Here is a 16,038-nt window from a genome sequence, read left to right on the forward strand (position 1 = left end):
AGGGTCCAACACGTCCTCGACCGGAACCCAGCACATTTCCTCCGGACCGTACCCCTCCCACTCCAAGAGATACTGAAGGCCCCTCGCCCGACGCCTCGAATCCAGTATGGAGCGAACAGAGTACACCAGGGCCCCCTCGATGTCCAGAGGGGGCGGAGGAACCTCCCGCACCTCAGACTCCTGGAGCGGGCCAGCCACCACCGGCCTGAGGAGAGACACATGGAACGAGGGGTTAATACGGTAATCGGGGAGAAGCTGTAACCTATAACAAACCTCGTTCACTCTCCTCAGGACTTTAAATGGCCCCACAAACCGCGGACCCCGCTTCCGGCAGGGCAGGCAGAGGGGCAGGTTTCAGGTCGAGAGCCAGACCCGGTCCCCCGGTGCGAACACCGGGGCCTCACTGCGGTGGCTGTCTGCGTTCTCTTTTTGGCACAGCATGGCCCGCTGAAGGTGAACACGGACAGCTTCCTCTGTGCGCCTGAACCAGTCTACCGCAGGAGCCTCGGTCTGACTCTGATGCCAAGGCGCCAGAACCGGCTGGTACCCCAGTACGCACTGGAAGGGAGCGAGGTTAGTGGAGGAGTGGCGAAGCGAGTTCTGCGCTATCTCGGCCCAGGGCACGAACGCCGCCCACTCTCCTGGCCGGTCCTGGCAATAGGACTGCAGAAACCTGCCCACATCCTGGTTTACTCACTCCACCTGCCCATTACTCTCGGGTGAAACCCTGAAGTAAGGCTGCTCAAGACCCCCAGATGTTCCATGAACACCTTCCAGACCCTAGACGTGAACTGGGGACCTCGATCAGACACTATATCCTCAGGCACCCCGTAGTGCCGGAAGACGTGCGTAAACAAGGCCTCCGCAGTCAGTAGGGCCGTAGGGAGACCGGGCAGAGGAAGGAGACGACAGGACTTAGAGAACCGATCCACAAAGACCAGGATCGCGGTGTTACCCTGTGAGGGGGGAAGATCGGTAAGGAAATCCACCGACAGGTGCGACTAAGGCCGTTGTGGAATGGGTAAGGGGTGTAGCTTCCCTCTGGGCAGGTGCCTAGGAGCCTTACACTGGGCGCACACCGAGCAGGAGGAAACAAACCCTCACGTCCTTAGCCAAGCTAGGCCACCAGTACCTCCCGCTCAAACAGCGCACTGTCCGACCGATCCCAGGATGACCAGAGGAGGGTGACGTGTGGGCCCAATAGATCAACCGGTCACGAACAGCAGACGGGACGTACAGACGCCCAGCGGGACACTGGAGTAGAGCGGGCTCTGCACGTAACGCCTGCTCAATGTCCGTGTCCAGCTCCCACACTACCGGCGCCACCAGGCAGGAGGCGGGGAGTATGGGAGTGGGATCCATGGGCCGCTCCTCTGTGTCATACAGCCGGGACAATGTGTCTGCCTTCACGTTCTGGGAGCCTGGTCTGTAGGAAAGGGTGAACACAAAACGTGTGAAAAACATGGCCCACATTCCCTGGCGAGGGTTCAGTCTCCTCGCTGCCAAGATGTACTCCAGATTGCGATGGTCAGTCCAGATGAGAAAAGGGTGTTTAGCCCCCTCAAGCCAATGTCTCCACGCCTTCAATGCCTTGACGACAGCCAACAGCTCCCGGTCCCCCACATCATAGTTTTGCTCCGCCGGGCTGAGCTTCTTCGAGAAGAAGGCACAGGGGCGGAGCTTCGGTGGCGTACCCGAGCGCTGAGAGAGCACAGCTCCTATCCCAGCCTCGGATGTGTTCACCTCCATTATGAACGCCAAAGAGGGATCCGGATGGGCCAGCACGGGAGCCGAGGTAAACAGAGCCCTCAGGTGACTAAAAGCCCTGTCCACCTCAGCTGACCACTGCAAACGTACCGGGGCCCCCTTCAGCAGTGAGGTAATGGGAGCCGCTACCTGACCAAAACCCCAGATAAACCTCTGGTAGTAGTTGGCAAACCCTAAGAACCGCTGCACCTCTACCGTGGTGTCAGCCAATTACGCACGGCTGAAATGCGATCACTTTCCATCTCCACCCCTGAGGTGGGAATGCGATACCCTAGGAAGGAGACGGACTGCTGGAAGAACAGGCATTTCTCAGCCTTGACATACAGGTCATGCTCCAACAGGCGAGCAAGCACCCTGCGCCCAGGGACACATGCTCGGCGCGTGTAGCGGAGTATATCAGAATGTCTTCGATATACACCACTATACCCTGCCCGTTCAGGTCCCTGAAAATCTCATCTACAAAGGCTTGGAAGACTGATGGAGTATTCATCAACCCCAACCCGTACGGCATGACGAGGTACTCATAGTGCCCTGAGGTGGTACTGAAAGCCGTCTTCCACTCGTCTCCCTCCCGGATACGCTCCAGGTTGTAAGCGCTCCTAAGATGTAGTTTGGTGAAGAAGCGCATTGACTCAATCGCTGTGGCTATGAGCGGTAGAGGGTAACTATACCTCATAGTGATCTGGTTAATACCCCGATAGTCAGTACTCGGGCGCATACCTCCCTCCTTCTTCACAAAAAAGAAAACTCGAGGAGGCGGGTGAAGTGGAGGACCGAATGTACCCCTGACGCAGGGTTTCGGAGACATATGTTTCCATAGCCTCCGTCTCCAACTGTGAGAGGGGATACACGTGACTCCTGGGAAGTGCAGCATCTACCAAGAGATTTATCGCACAATCGCCCCGTCGATGAGGTGGTAATTGAGTCTCCTTCTTTTTGGAGAAGGCATGAGCCAAATCGGCATATTCCGGGGGAATGCGCATGGTGGAGACCTGGTCTGGACTTTCCACCGTAGTAGCACCAACGGAAACCCCTAAAGACCTCCCCGAGCACTCTTGCGACCAACCCGTGAGAGCCCTCTGTGGACAAGAAACAGTGGGGTCATGACAAGCTAACCAGGGTAGGCCTAGCACCACGGGAAATGCAGGAGAGTCAGTAAGGAAGAGACTAATTCTCTCCTCGTGACCCCCCTGCGTCACCATGCCCAGAGGAGCGGTGGCCTCCCTAATCAACCCTGACCCTAATGGTCGACTATCTAAGACGTGAACGGGGAAGGGCATAGCCATGGGAACAATGGGGATCCCTAACCTATGGGCGAACGATCTATCTATAAAATTCCCAGCCACGCCTGAATTGACGAGCGCCTTATGCGGGGAAAACTCAGGAATAGTGACATACACAAACATATGTGCAACAGAGGGCTCTGGGTGAGAATGGTGCCGGCTCACCTGGGGTGACGCCAGAGCGCCCTGCCTGCTGCCTCGATATCCAGAGGAACCAATCCGGCACCGACCGGCAGTGTGACCTCTGCGGCCACAGATGGTGCACGAGCTGAAACCCCCTCCGGTCTCCCTGCGCACCGCCCCTCCCAGCTCCATGGGTATCGGAGAGGGGGTGCGGGGGGATGTAACCACCAGACCCCGATCTGAACGTCCGTGGGTAGACAGCAGGTTGTCCACCAGCTGGTCGAAGGTGAGGGTGGTGTCTCTGCAGGTCAACTCCCGACGGACGTCCTCGCGCAGACTGCAGCGATAATGGTCGATCAGCGCCCTGTCGTTCCATCCCGCGCTGGCAGCCTGGTTCCGAAACTCCAGGGCGAACTCCTGGGCGCTCCTCGTCCCCTGCCTAAGATGGAAGAGGCGTTCAACTCCTCAAACTGGTCCAACGCCGCTTCTCCCTCTCTCCACACGGCGTTGGCCCACTCCAGGCCTTTCCTGGTGAGGCACGAGATGAGGGCGGACACCCTCTCACGGCCCAAAGGAGCCGGGTGGACGGTTGCCAGGTATAAGTCCAGCTGTAACAGGAACCCCTGGCAGTTCGCAGCCGTCCCATCGTATTCCTGGGGAAGGGAGAGACGAATCCCACTGGGACCAGGAGAAGGAGGGGCGCGTAGTGACCCCAGTTGTGCTGGTGGAGGCACTGGGAGAACTCCCTGTCTCTCCCAGCGGTCCATTGTCTGGACAATGCGGTCTATGGCGGTGCCAAGATGGTGGAGCATTGCTGCGTGCTCCTGGACGCGCTGCTCCACCCCTGTACCCGGGGTACCTGCTCCTGCTGACTCCATCTCTTTGATCCGGAATTCTGTAAGGGGTGCGTACTGGCGGCAGAGAAGTCAGGCGCAGGAGAGCAAAACTGTGTTTCCAACGGCGCAGTTTAATAATAAAAACCACCGGAAAACAGAACAATCAATAAATGGTTACAAAACCCGACGCACACCAGACATAACGTGCACAAGCACTTACAATAAACAATTCCGGACAAGGACATGTGGGGAACAGAGGGTTAAATACACAACATGTAATGATGGAATTGAAACAGGTGTGTGGGAAGACAAGACAAAACAAATGGAAAATGAAAGGTGGATCGGCGATGGCTAGAAGGCCGGTGACATCGACCGCCGAACGCCGCCCGAACAAGGAGAGGGACCGACTTCGGCGGAAGTCGTGACATTTAGAACCACAGAGAGTAACCACAAGTCGCAAAGAAAACAGGAGCTGCCTCCACTATTCCAGCAACATTTCAACTTCAACATCATTAAATCACCTCTGCTTAATCTAATACAGTGACAACTAAAAGATAACAAACTATTTAGTCCAATCAACGTAAGCTAAATATGTGGCTGTCCATGGTTCTGATTTCTATGTGTGTGTGTGCACGCGTCCGAGCAAGTAGAAAAACATGACTCACCCTACTTGTAGAGAAACGGCAATGCTATACTCTCTTTCATGTTGACGAAAGTCTATCACTGTCATACAGTACACACTTTTATTTTTTGTTGTCCTAGGCTATCTGGCTAAAATGGTTGCTTGCTAGCCTAACTTCCATTCATGGTCAACGTTAGCTAGTTAACAATAGCCTTCTACATCTAGCTACATATTGAACTTCCATACTCTCAGGCCAGGGGCACAACAATGTATGAATTAATGGTTGGATCAGAATTGCTGTTATAATCATTGGCTAGTATGGAGAATTAAGTAAAACCGCAAGTCTAAATCCCCATCTCCATCCATGGCTAATTTAGGAAAGGGAGAATTTTAGCAAGCTGAGTAGCTAGCCACCAGAGGACAACAACACAACGATATGCAACAATTCAATTTTTTCTGTCAATGATGTATGTTCTCAATGGGATTTGACAGGAGTGACGGCAAAATCCAAGCTGGCTTCCCTTGACACTTTTTTTGTTGGTGCGCCAGGACCATTCAAAGTTGAGGTCACTCACTTCAGCTCAACACTGTTTGGCATATTTTTATACTTTTTTTTAATCAAGGGAGGCCAAATGCTTGCTGGCTTCCCTTACCTTCAATGCTACGGGCGGCAACAATGTAATACTCATTTGGACCAGACAGCATCAGATAGATGGCCAACACGTAGAGAAACAGAGGCCTGCTGTTTCACTCGCTCGGATGCTTTCTCCTGTGAAATACATTCAGCCTATTGCGAATTGAAGGAAAATTATAAAACACAGAGAGACGAAAGATAAATTATGTCGTTTTTTTCAATAATTTTTGGTCCATTTTTTGGGAAGTCTGGCTTCCCTTGGCATCCATGAATACACGCCACTGGCTGCCACTTGTGGGAAAAAGTTCTCATACAGTAAAAACAGAGGTCTGTCTAATTGTAATCTCCTCATTCATCATTCAAGTATGACTCAAACATGGCAGGACATCAGACAGAACCTACGATGAAACGAATACTTCTGGGCTTGTGTGGAGACCTGCGCTTGTTTAACAGTCAGTAAGGGTATCTCCCTGTTACACACACAACTCAGCAATTTAACAGACACTCTCCCCTGACATAAAGACTATATCTTACAATATTTTCTCATAAACCTGATAAAATGGCAGTATCTAGCTGGTAATAATAGCTCCTTCTGCCATCTGTCAACAACGAGACAAATAAACTGTGTGCAGACCCATAACAGGAAATCACAGGAGGTTGGTGGCACCTTAATTGGGGAGGACGGGCGAGTGGTAATAGCTGCAGCGGAATAAATGGAATGGTTTCAGATACATAAACATGGTTTCCATGTGTTTGATGCCATTCCACTAACTCCGTTCCAGCCATTATTATGAGCCGCCCTCCCCTCAGCAACCTCCACTGCAGGAAATTAATTTGAGAAAAAAAACATGTGTGTTTCAATTTTGCCACAGTCCTTTTCTTTCTCACCTCACCTCATTTTCTCCAGAAGGAGAACAGAGAGAGAGAAAGGGTTTGTGATTTTCGGTCCCTGAAGCATTATCCTACTGGGCAAAAACTGGTTGAATCACGTTGTTTCCACGCCATTTCAACCCCCGATATCTATGTGATGATGTTGAATCAATGTGGAAAACTGATTGTTAGTTTCACGTTGAATAGTTGTAAATCTGATGTAAATCAAAACTAGACGTTGAACTGCCATTAGTGCCCAGTGGGGTATTACTCCTAGGATATCAATAAGATAATTGGATATCACTAGGAGTTTGGTATAAAACAGAGTTATACTTTACATCATCGTTCCCGCCAATAAAAAACGTACCGATAAGCTAGTTAAAAAGCTAAGATTTAAAGTGGGCTTCTTTTAAAATAATAGCAGGAAGCAGATTGTACAGTCCCCTTTCCTGCCAGTTCTTGACTATGGTGACACAATTTACCGGAATGCAGCAGCCACTACTCTTAAACCTTAGGGTGCCGTCTACCATAGCGCCCTTTGCTTTATCACAGGGGACAGTTTTAATATTCCTCACTGCATCCTGTATCAAAATGTTGGCTGGTCCTCATTAAAGTCCCATAGATCACTTCACTATTCCCTTTTTGTTTACAAAGCTCTACTACATAATCTTCCGAATCACCTAACTTTGGGTTGGTTAACTCGAGGTTCCTCGGGTCTCCACCGAATTAGGCAAATCCACCTCACTGCTGGAAAAATGTGTTTTTCATAAATGTTGTGTTTTGTATTGATTGCTGTTTTGTTTGACATTGTTTTGGTTGTTGTATTGTTGTGATCAGGGCACCCTTGGGAATGAGACCATGATCTCAATGGATTTTTCTTGAATAAACAAAGAACAATAGCATGTACACTATTTACATCAAGAAGAATATTACTAGAGTCACAAGAACCTATATTCATTGAAACCCATGCTAACATCTTGATTCAAAATGCATACCTCATCCTGAACATCAAATGTTAGCTTGGCCTCAGAGCCATACAAAACATACTTTACGTGAAAAAAAAGAAACGTCCTCTCACTGTCAACTGTGTTTATTTTCAGCAAACTTAACATGTGTAAATATTTGTATGAACATATCAAGATTCAACAACAGACATAAACTGAACAAGTTCCACAGAAATGTGACTAACAGAAATGGAATAATGTGTCCCTGAACAAAGGGGGGGTCAAAATCAAAAGTAACAGTCAGTATCTGGTGTGGCCACCAGCTGCATTAAGTACTGCAGTGCATCTCCTCCTCATGGACTGCACCAGATTTTCCAGTTCTTGCTATGAGATGTTACCCCACTCTTCCACCAAGGCACCTGCAAGTTCCCAGACATTTCTGGGGGGAATGGCCCTAGCCCTCACCCAATAGGTCCCAGACGTGCTCAATGGGATTGAGATCCGGGCTCTTCTCTGGCCATGGCAGAACACTGACATTCCTGTCTTGCAGGAAATCACACACAGAACAAGCAGTATGGCTGGTGGCATTGTCATGCTGGAGGGTCATGTCAGGATGAGCCTGCAGGATGGGTACCACATGAGGGAGGAGGATGTCTTCCCTGTAACGCACAGCGTTGAGATTGCCTGCAATGACAACAAGCTTAGTCTGATGATGCTGTGACACACCGCCCCAGATCATGACGGACCCTCCACCTCCAAATTGATCCCGCTCCAGAGTACAGGCCTCGGAGTAACGCTCATTCCTTTGACGATAAACGTGAATCCGACCATCTCCCCTGGTGAGACAAAACCGCGACTCGTCAGTAAAGAGCACTTTTTTCCAATCCTGTCTGGTCCAGCGACGGTGGGTTTGTGCCCATCAGTCAAGCCTCTCTCACGCAGATGAGAAGGGACCCTGGGCATCTTTCTTTTGGTGTTATCAGAGTCAGTAGAAAGTCCTCTAGTGTCCTAAGTTTCCATAACTGTGACCTTAATTGCCTACCGTCTGTAAGCTATTAGTGTCTTAACGACCGCTCCACAGGTGCATGTTCATTAATTGTTTATGGTTCATTGAACAAGCATGGGAAACAGTGTTTAAACCCTTTACAATGAAGATCTGTGAAGTTATTTGGATTTTTATGAATTATCTATGAAAGACAGGGTCATGAAAAAGGGACGTTTCTTTTTTTGCTGTGTTTATTTCTAAGCATTTCCAAGACATATGATACCTACTAATGGTCTAGTTACTTTAGACAGAAACTAAAGTTGTGTGGTTGGTCGGGGAAGATGGGTCGGCGTAATCCACAACCATCTATGTTCAAGTCGCTTCGGGGACAACTGTAGCATTTTTGCTAACCATTCCCACGATTCTCCTTTGTTGATAGAACACAAGCAACCTGGTTTCAGAGAAAGACGTATAGTACCATACTTGCTGCAAGACGTATGATAACATCCTCTAATTCGTATGATATTATACGACCGCTATTCCATTCATAATGTAATGTAACATATTATACTAAATACAAATGCAACAGTCCTGCTATAGTCAATAAATGAATATACATACTACGCAGTTTTAAATACCTTTCTTTGTTCATATTGTAAATGGTTCTTGTCACCCCCATTTTCATCTCACTTTACTTTGAGTCCAGTCACATGGAGGGAAGACCATGCCCTCTCTAATGTTATTGGACTGGATGATGTTTGCTAAGAGATGTACGACTGAGGAACATGATGCCAGAGCTGTACAGCATATAGAACAGAATGATAGGAACATCATAACACCAAACAGCCTGATATAAACCTAGTTGGAATCTTCAAGATATGAAGTTTTAATTCAACAGCCTCCCTCCCTCCCTCATCACTCATTCAGATCACAGGACGGCCCTCCTGTTTAATTTGCGGTCCAGAGAGCTCCTCTGTTGACCTTTTGCCTGGAACATTTTTTAATATGGCCCTGCACACTCTCTCTCCCTCAGCAGAAAGTGGGGGTAAACACAGGAGAGCTAATTACAGGACCACTCGGAGGACATCGGGCGCCGCCGAGCAGAAAATGTCCGAGGGCATCTCACGCACGCGTCTCCGACACAAGGCACAGGACTGGTGGCAGCCAGCTAGGGCCCCTGCAGTGAGGCAGCAAACGCATGAAACAGATCTACAGATCTACAGATGCAGAAAATTGGCAAGATAGTATGGGGTGAGAGATGGGAGCAGAGATTTTGCTGGAATTTAGGAAAAAAACAGTGGTCCCTGGAGTGAGTCTGGAATATTCTCCAGCACTTCGATTTCTGCAGAGCGATAAAAGTATGCACTCAGTGTCTGTGACTCAATTCCAATTCATAGGTTCAGGTAGAGCAACAGAGGCCTCTCATCCCACAGCATGAAAGGCAGACATAGGGCATACATGCTAATGCTGGAATGGCTGTCTTTTCCCATTACATTTGCAAGAAATCACTGCATTTCTTTTCATGATGTGAAGCCATGACTTGTCTATTTTATATGTAATTAATACTTTTGACCTTGGAATGCTTTTGATGTCTTTGACAGTTGAAAGTTGTCTACACTGCACGTAAGAAAAGGCTGTCCTGCTCCTCTACTCTCTACCTAACTTCCCCTCACAGTCCCTTCAGTTTCCTATAAGTCCCATTAGTTTGGCTGCTCAGCCCACCACCTTAGTTATCCCTCACCCATCATAGCCCTGCCATTCCAACCAATCAGATCGCTTGGAAATGAGCATCTGGACACTGAATCCGCCCAGTCAGGTCAGCGTTATCATCGTCTGAGGGAGAAGGCATGTTTCTGAGAACTTTTTTCATTGTCGACAGTAACACGAATGTCTGAATGTTGCATCGAAATAACCACAACAATAAGATTGCAAGTAATTCGGATTACCACAGTCATACAAACATCTTCAAATGGAAACAGTTGTGTGTGTTTGTGATGGACCTCAACATCATGTTCTAACTGGACAGCACTATAGTGGGCAGAACCAACCAATCAGTTATAAGTATATAGCAGGTGAGGGTATTCACAGCCGGCCGCTCAGACAACTGAGGGCATACCTGCCAACCATTTTTACATTGTCCTTCTAGCCAGATTTAGTGACCAACAATTTTTTACATGGTCATTCATTTCTACAGATTTAGCGACCAATAGTTTTTACATTGCATTTATAGCCTTAAGATATTTATATATATGTATGCGAGAAATTGCCAAGAAACTGAAGATCTCATACAACGCTGTGTACTACTCCCTTCACAGAACAGCACAAACTGGCTCTAACCAGAATAGAAAGAGGAGTGGGAGGCCCCGGTGCCCCAGTTTCTTGGCAATTTCTTGCATGGAATAGAATTAATTTCTCAGAACAAGAATAGACTGACGAGTTAAAGAAGAAAGTCCTTTGTTTCTGGCCATTTTGAGCCTGTAATCGAACCCACAAATGCTGATGCTCCAGATACTCAACTAGTCTAAATGCCAGTTTTATTGCTTCTTTAAATCAGTACAACAGTTTTAAGCTGTGCTAACATAATTGCAAAAGGGTTTTCTAATGATCAATTAGCCTTTTAAAATGATAAACTTGGATTAGCTAACACAATGTGCCATTGGAACACAGGAGTGATGGTTGCTGATAATGAGCCTCTGTACGCCTATGTAGATACTCCATAAAAAATCTGCCATTTCCAGCTACAATAGTCATTTACAACATTAACAATGTCTACGCTGTATTTCTGATCAATTTGGTGTTATTTTAAGACCAAAAAATGTGTTTTTCTTTCAAAAACAAGGACATTTCTAAGTGACCCCAAACTTTTGAACAATAGTGTATAGTTTTTTTAAACATTCAACTATAGGTTACTTTTGAACCACATGCTAAAATGACAAAGATGCCCTGAGCATTTCAAAGTTGACAATGGGAATTCAAAATAGATTGAGAATGTTGTTTTTTCATGCTCTTAATGGAAATTTCACAATGTCGTGGACTGTTCGTCTGAATACGTTCCTCAATGGTATCTGTGTGCTCTAACAAAATAAATGTCACATTACCATTGAAAGCACTGATTGGAAACACCAGTCTCACATGCGGTGTGCTTAGGACCATTAGTATCAGAGTGGAGAGGTAATTCTGTCGTCTTTTTTTCATTTACCACAATCACACCTCACTGAGAGGCAAAGAAATTGCAACGTGTAGATAATTTCACGACTCCCACCTCCTCCTTCTTGGTCCTGCACGCAACGCACCGCACACACACACGCACTCGCACACACGCACTCGCGCACACACACACACACACACACACGTTTCAGGTTGTTTGTTTATTTTTTGTATATGAGAATTCTATTTCCTTTCCAGATCTAATTTTCTCCAAGTTAGATCTGGGGGGAATAGCAGGAAGGCTGCCACAAAGCCCATGGTCAGTTGCTCAGTAATGAATACTTGTTTTCATTTCAGTGAGACGAAGCAAGGAGGAGGTAGGATACTGGCAGTCCTGACCTTAGCAGAATAGCTTAGCTCACCCAGTGAGCAAGGACTGCTACTGAGTAGTCTGTGGCAGTAGCAGGCCAGAGGGGACAATGGAAATGTATTCATCTGTGTGCTTTGTTTGTTGTACCCATCTTGTTGAGACTGAATCCTACATATTACACTTTAATCACAGAAAATCAGGATAGAGAATTCAATTGTTTTTTTACAGGAGTATATATTTTAATTTAAAACATAATTCTAGTATAGCTTCATGGTACTGTATTGATGCCCATGTTAATGAAATACATGAGACCAGAATCAACCTTTTTTTTCAAGTTTCCAGGGTTTTTCCTTTTTGACAATTAATGTATAATGAACAAAATGATAAACGCAACATGTAAATGCCAATTGCACACTCCCTCAAAACTTGTGGCATTGTGTTGTGTGACAAAACCGCACATTTTAGAGTGGCCTTTTATTGTCCCCCAGCACAAGGTGCACCTGTGTAATGATCATGCTGCTTAATCAGCTTCTTGATATGCCACACCTGTCAGGTGGATGGATTATCTTGGCAAAGGAGAAATGCTCACTAACAGGGAAGTTTACAAATTTGTCCACAAAAGTTGAGAAATAAGCTTTTTGTGCATGTGGAAAAATTGTGTGGGATCTGTTATTTCAACTCATTAAACATGGGACCAACACTTTACATTGCGTTTATATTTTTGTTCAGTGTAGATTGAATTGCTGTGTACATGATTTTCACTGAAAGTTGTGAGCCCCAGCAGGCAGGTTTGATTCAGTGTCCCAGGGAACAGCCAGCCAGAGGAGGGCTTTATTAAGCGATTGAGGGACCTGGAGATGGCAAATGGCAACTTCTCTCTGGAGAAGTAATTCTGTCCTATGAATCACCATTTTGGCATGTCAGACCTTGGCTACACCCAATTCACTCATATCAAGCTCCGACAGAGTATAAGGTGCATCGGAGGAGGGCATCCACATATCACCAGGAAGAATAGCTGACAAAACACTGCACCCTAGACTGAAATATCAGAGGAATAGACTTCAGACACAGCATCGCCTGTCAAAGCCTGGACTATCACCACATCAGCACTCTCTCAGTCATAATACCCTCCTGGTAAAGTGATTGCGTCTAGGATCTCTCTCAAGAGACATGGTGCTATCAAATCCTCAAAGTGATGATGCTCTCCACCCACCCACTGATGAGGAAAAAGTGCTTAAAGTAAAAATTATTTTCAGTCTCAGTCACAATCAATGTGAGGAGTGTCCGTCTTGGCTTCGGTGGATGATGGTGTTTCTCTGGGCTACGGACGGAGCCGGTCTGCTGCAGCCTACAACAGGGCTATAGCAGAGAGTAGAATTAGGCTGTTGGCCTCCCCATCCCTGATGTCCATTACAGAACAGCCATCCCTGCAGTCCCAATCTGACAAATGTAAAGAGACAGGCCATGATGAGTAATATTGTGGGACTCCAATAAGAAGAAATAGAGGTATAATGGCTTTTTATAACACAATTACAGCAGAGGAGCCATATCGCATCTCCCCTGCTACAGAATCAGCTCCAAACTTACCATAACTAATATCTGGGGAGGAAGAAGAAGTATTTGTGCTCTACTTGCAATCATAACTCAATTTGGGCTGTGTGGATTTCCATGGTCCTTCCCCCCTGTCACCACAGCAATTTGGTGAGCCCCTCAGTCTCCAGTGAGGGACAGAAAATGATCAATTTGACGCCATGGAAACTGTTGACGTTTCAGAAAACAAACAGTTTTATCAAAATGGAATTATAATTCAAGTTCCATGAATCTCAGCAGTTTTTCTAAATATTATTTATGCAGTTATTTGCCGTGTTGGTTCACAACCAGAGCACCATTTCAAAAAGGATGAATATTTACACTTTTTGAAATTATAATCAACATGCAAGCAGTGATGTAAAAAGTAGCCAATTTTCATATTTGGGTAAAAGTAAAGATACCTTCATAGAAAATGACTCAAGTAAAAGTGGGTCACGCAGTAAAACTGTACTTGAGTTAAAGTCTAAAAGTATTTGGTTTTAAATATACTTAAGTATCAAAAGTAAAAGTATAAATCATAAAAAATTCCTTATATTAAGCAAATCAGACGGCACCATTTTTTTATTCATTTTTTACTTACGGATAAGCCAGGGGAACGCTCCAACACTCAGACATAATTTACAAACGAAGCATGTGCTTAGTGAGTCCACCAGATCAGAGGCAATAGGGATGACCAGGGACGATCTCTTGATAAGTGTGTGAATTAGACAATGGTCCTGTCCTGCTTGCCATTCAACATGTAAATCAGTACTTTTGGGTGTCAGGGAAAATGTATTGGGTAAAAAAGGACATAATTTTCTTTAGGAATGTAGTGAAGTAAAAGTAAGTTTAAAAAAATATAAATGGTGAAGAAAAGTACAGATACCCCCAAAAATGACTTAAGTAGTACTTTGAAGTATTTTTACTTAAGTACTTTACAGCACTGCATAGAAGTAAAGATGAACAGTTTGGTGCAGCTAGACAAACAGGCCGCCAGCTAACCATATTGACATAAAGATACAATGAGCACCAAAAGTACTGTAACAGTGACCAATTTGTTGTTGTTTTGGCTCTGTACTCCAGCGCTTTGGATTTGATATGATACAATGACTATGAGGTTAAAGTGAGCACTATCAGCTTTAATGAGGGTATTTTCATCCATTCATCCAGCACACAATGACATCAAGCTTGTGATTCTACAAACTAGTTGGATGCATTTGCAGTTTGTTTTGGATGTGTTTCAATGTAGTGTCATTTTGAATTCACTTTAATTTGTGAATAAGAATAGAATATTTTATACTCCTAAATTAATGTGGACGCTACCATGGTTACGGATAATCCTGAATGAATCCGGAATAATGATGAGTAGGAAAGTTGGGGGTATGATATGTATTCCACACCTGCATTGCTTGCTGTTTGGGGTTTTAGGCTGTGTTTCTGTACAGCACTTTTGTGACATCAGCTGATGTAAGAAGGGCTCTATAAATACATTTGATTGGTTGATTGATATTCCTCTAAGACGTGCTAATCTGTTATTGTAATGGTGAGAGGTAGCGTCCAATCATGGTAGAGTCCACATTAATGTAGAAGTGTTTAGAAACAAAACCAAAAAACTAACTGCAAATGCATCCAACATGTTTGTAGAGTCACAAACTTGATGTAGTCATATCATGCTAGGAATATGGGACCAAATACGAAACGTTTGGCTACTTTAATAAACATAAGTGAATTTGTACCAATACTTTTGGTCCCATAAAATGGGGGGACTATGCACAAAGGGTGCTGTAATTTCTAAACGGTTTACCCGATATGGAGGAAAATACCCTCAAAACAAAGCTGTCAGTCTGCACTTTAACCCCATAATCATGGTATAATTTCAAATCCAAAGTGCTTGAGTACAGATACAAAACAATACCTTTGGAGCTCACTGTAGATAGAAATATTTATAGACAGATGGATTAACCATCAGCATTCTCTCCTCTCCACAGTGTAGCTGTAATAGGTGTCCAGAGTCATGACTGACCCGTGTCTGTCTGACACCAGTGCTGCAGGAACACAGACTCACATACCGTACTCCATAACGATGCCACGGCCTTTCCTCTCTCACCTCCTGGACTGTCTATGGATGTACGTGTGTGTGTGTGAGAGAGAGAGAGAGACAGAGTGTGAAACAGAGAGAGAAAAAGAGAAATGAGTGCGATATAAACAGAGAAAAAAGAGAGGGAGAGAGAAAAGGAATGAGAAATAGAGACCGAGAGAGAAAGAGAGAAAGACAGAGAGACAGAGAAAGACAGAGCACTTCCAGTTATTTTCCATTTACACCTATTCAATTAGTTTACTTTACTCTATGGCTGAGCCCCAGGGAGACACGCACAGACATATAACAATGGCCATGATGATGCAACACTCTCTGGAGAAATGGTCCACGGCTGAGCCATCCTCAACGTGAGCTTGGACCATCACAGAGAGAAAAGCTTTTGGTTCACACAATGAGTCTCCAGGCACAGACCTTGATAAAACCCCATCTGCGACGGTAATGGGGCTCTGGAGAGGGTTTCTCAGGGCCCATAAAGGAGACGTCACTGCATGCACACCTATGTGCCGAAACACATCTAGGGCTTAGACTGCCCGTTATGAGGCGAGGGAATGTCAGCTGCTGTCTGCTTGTCCTCTCATTTGATGTGTGGAGAATTGGGTCTTTATTTTTTATGTCTGGGTGCTCCGGTGTGGCATGCGCTGTGCAGATATGTCACAAAGGGCTTTGCTGCCATACCGCCCTGAGATGGGATGGCTTGATGTCTACAGTCATTGGCTTTTTTTCTCCTCTCCTGACAACTCCTCGGCTCCAAGCCTGGTGGTATTTGAAGCTCCCTGACCTCACACCCAGC

The sequence above is a fragment of the Salmo salar genome, chromosome ssa06 (genome assembly GCF_905237065.1).
Source record: "Salmo salar chromosome ssa06, Ssal_v3.1, whole genome shotgun sequence".
Taxonomy (NCBI): Eukaryota; Metazoa; Chordata; class Actinopteri; order Salmoniformes; family Salmonidae; genus Salmo; species Salmo salar.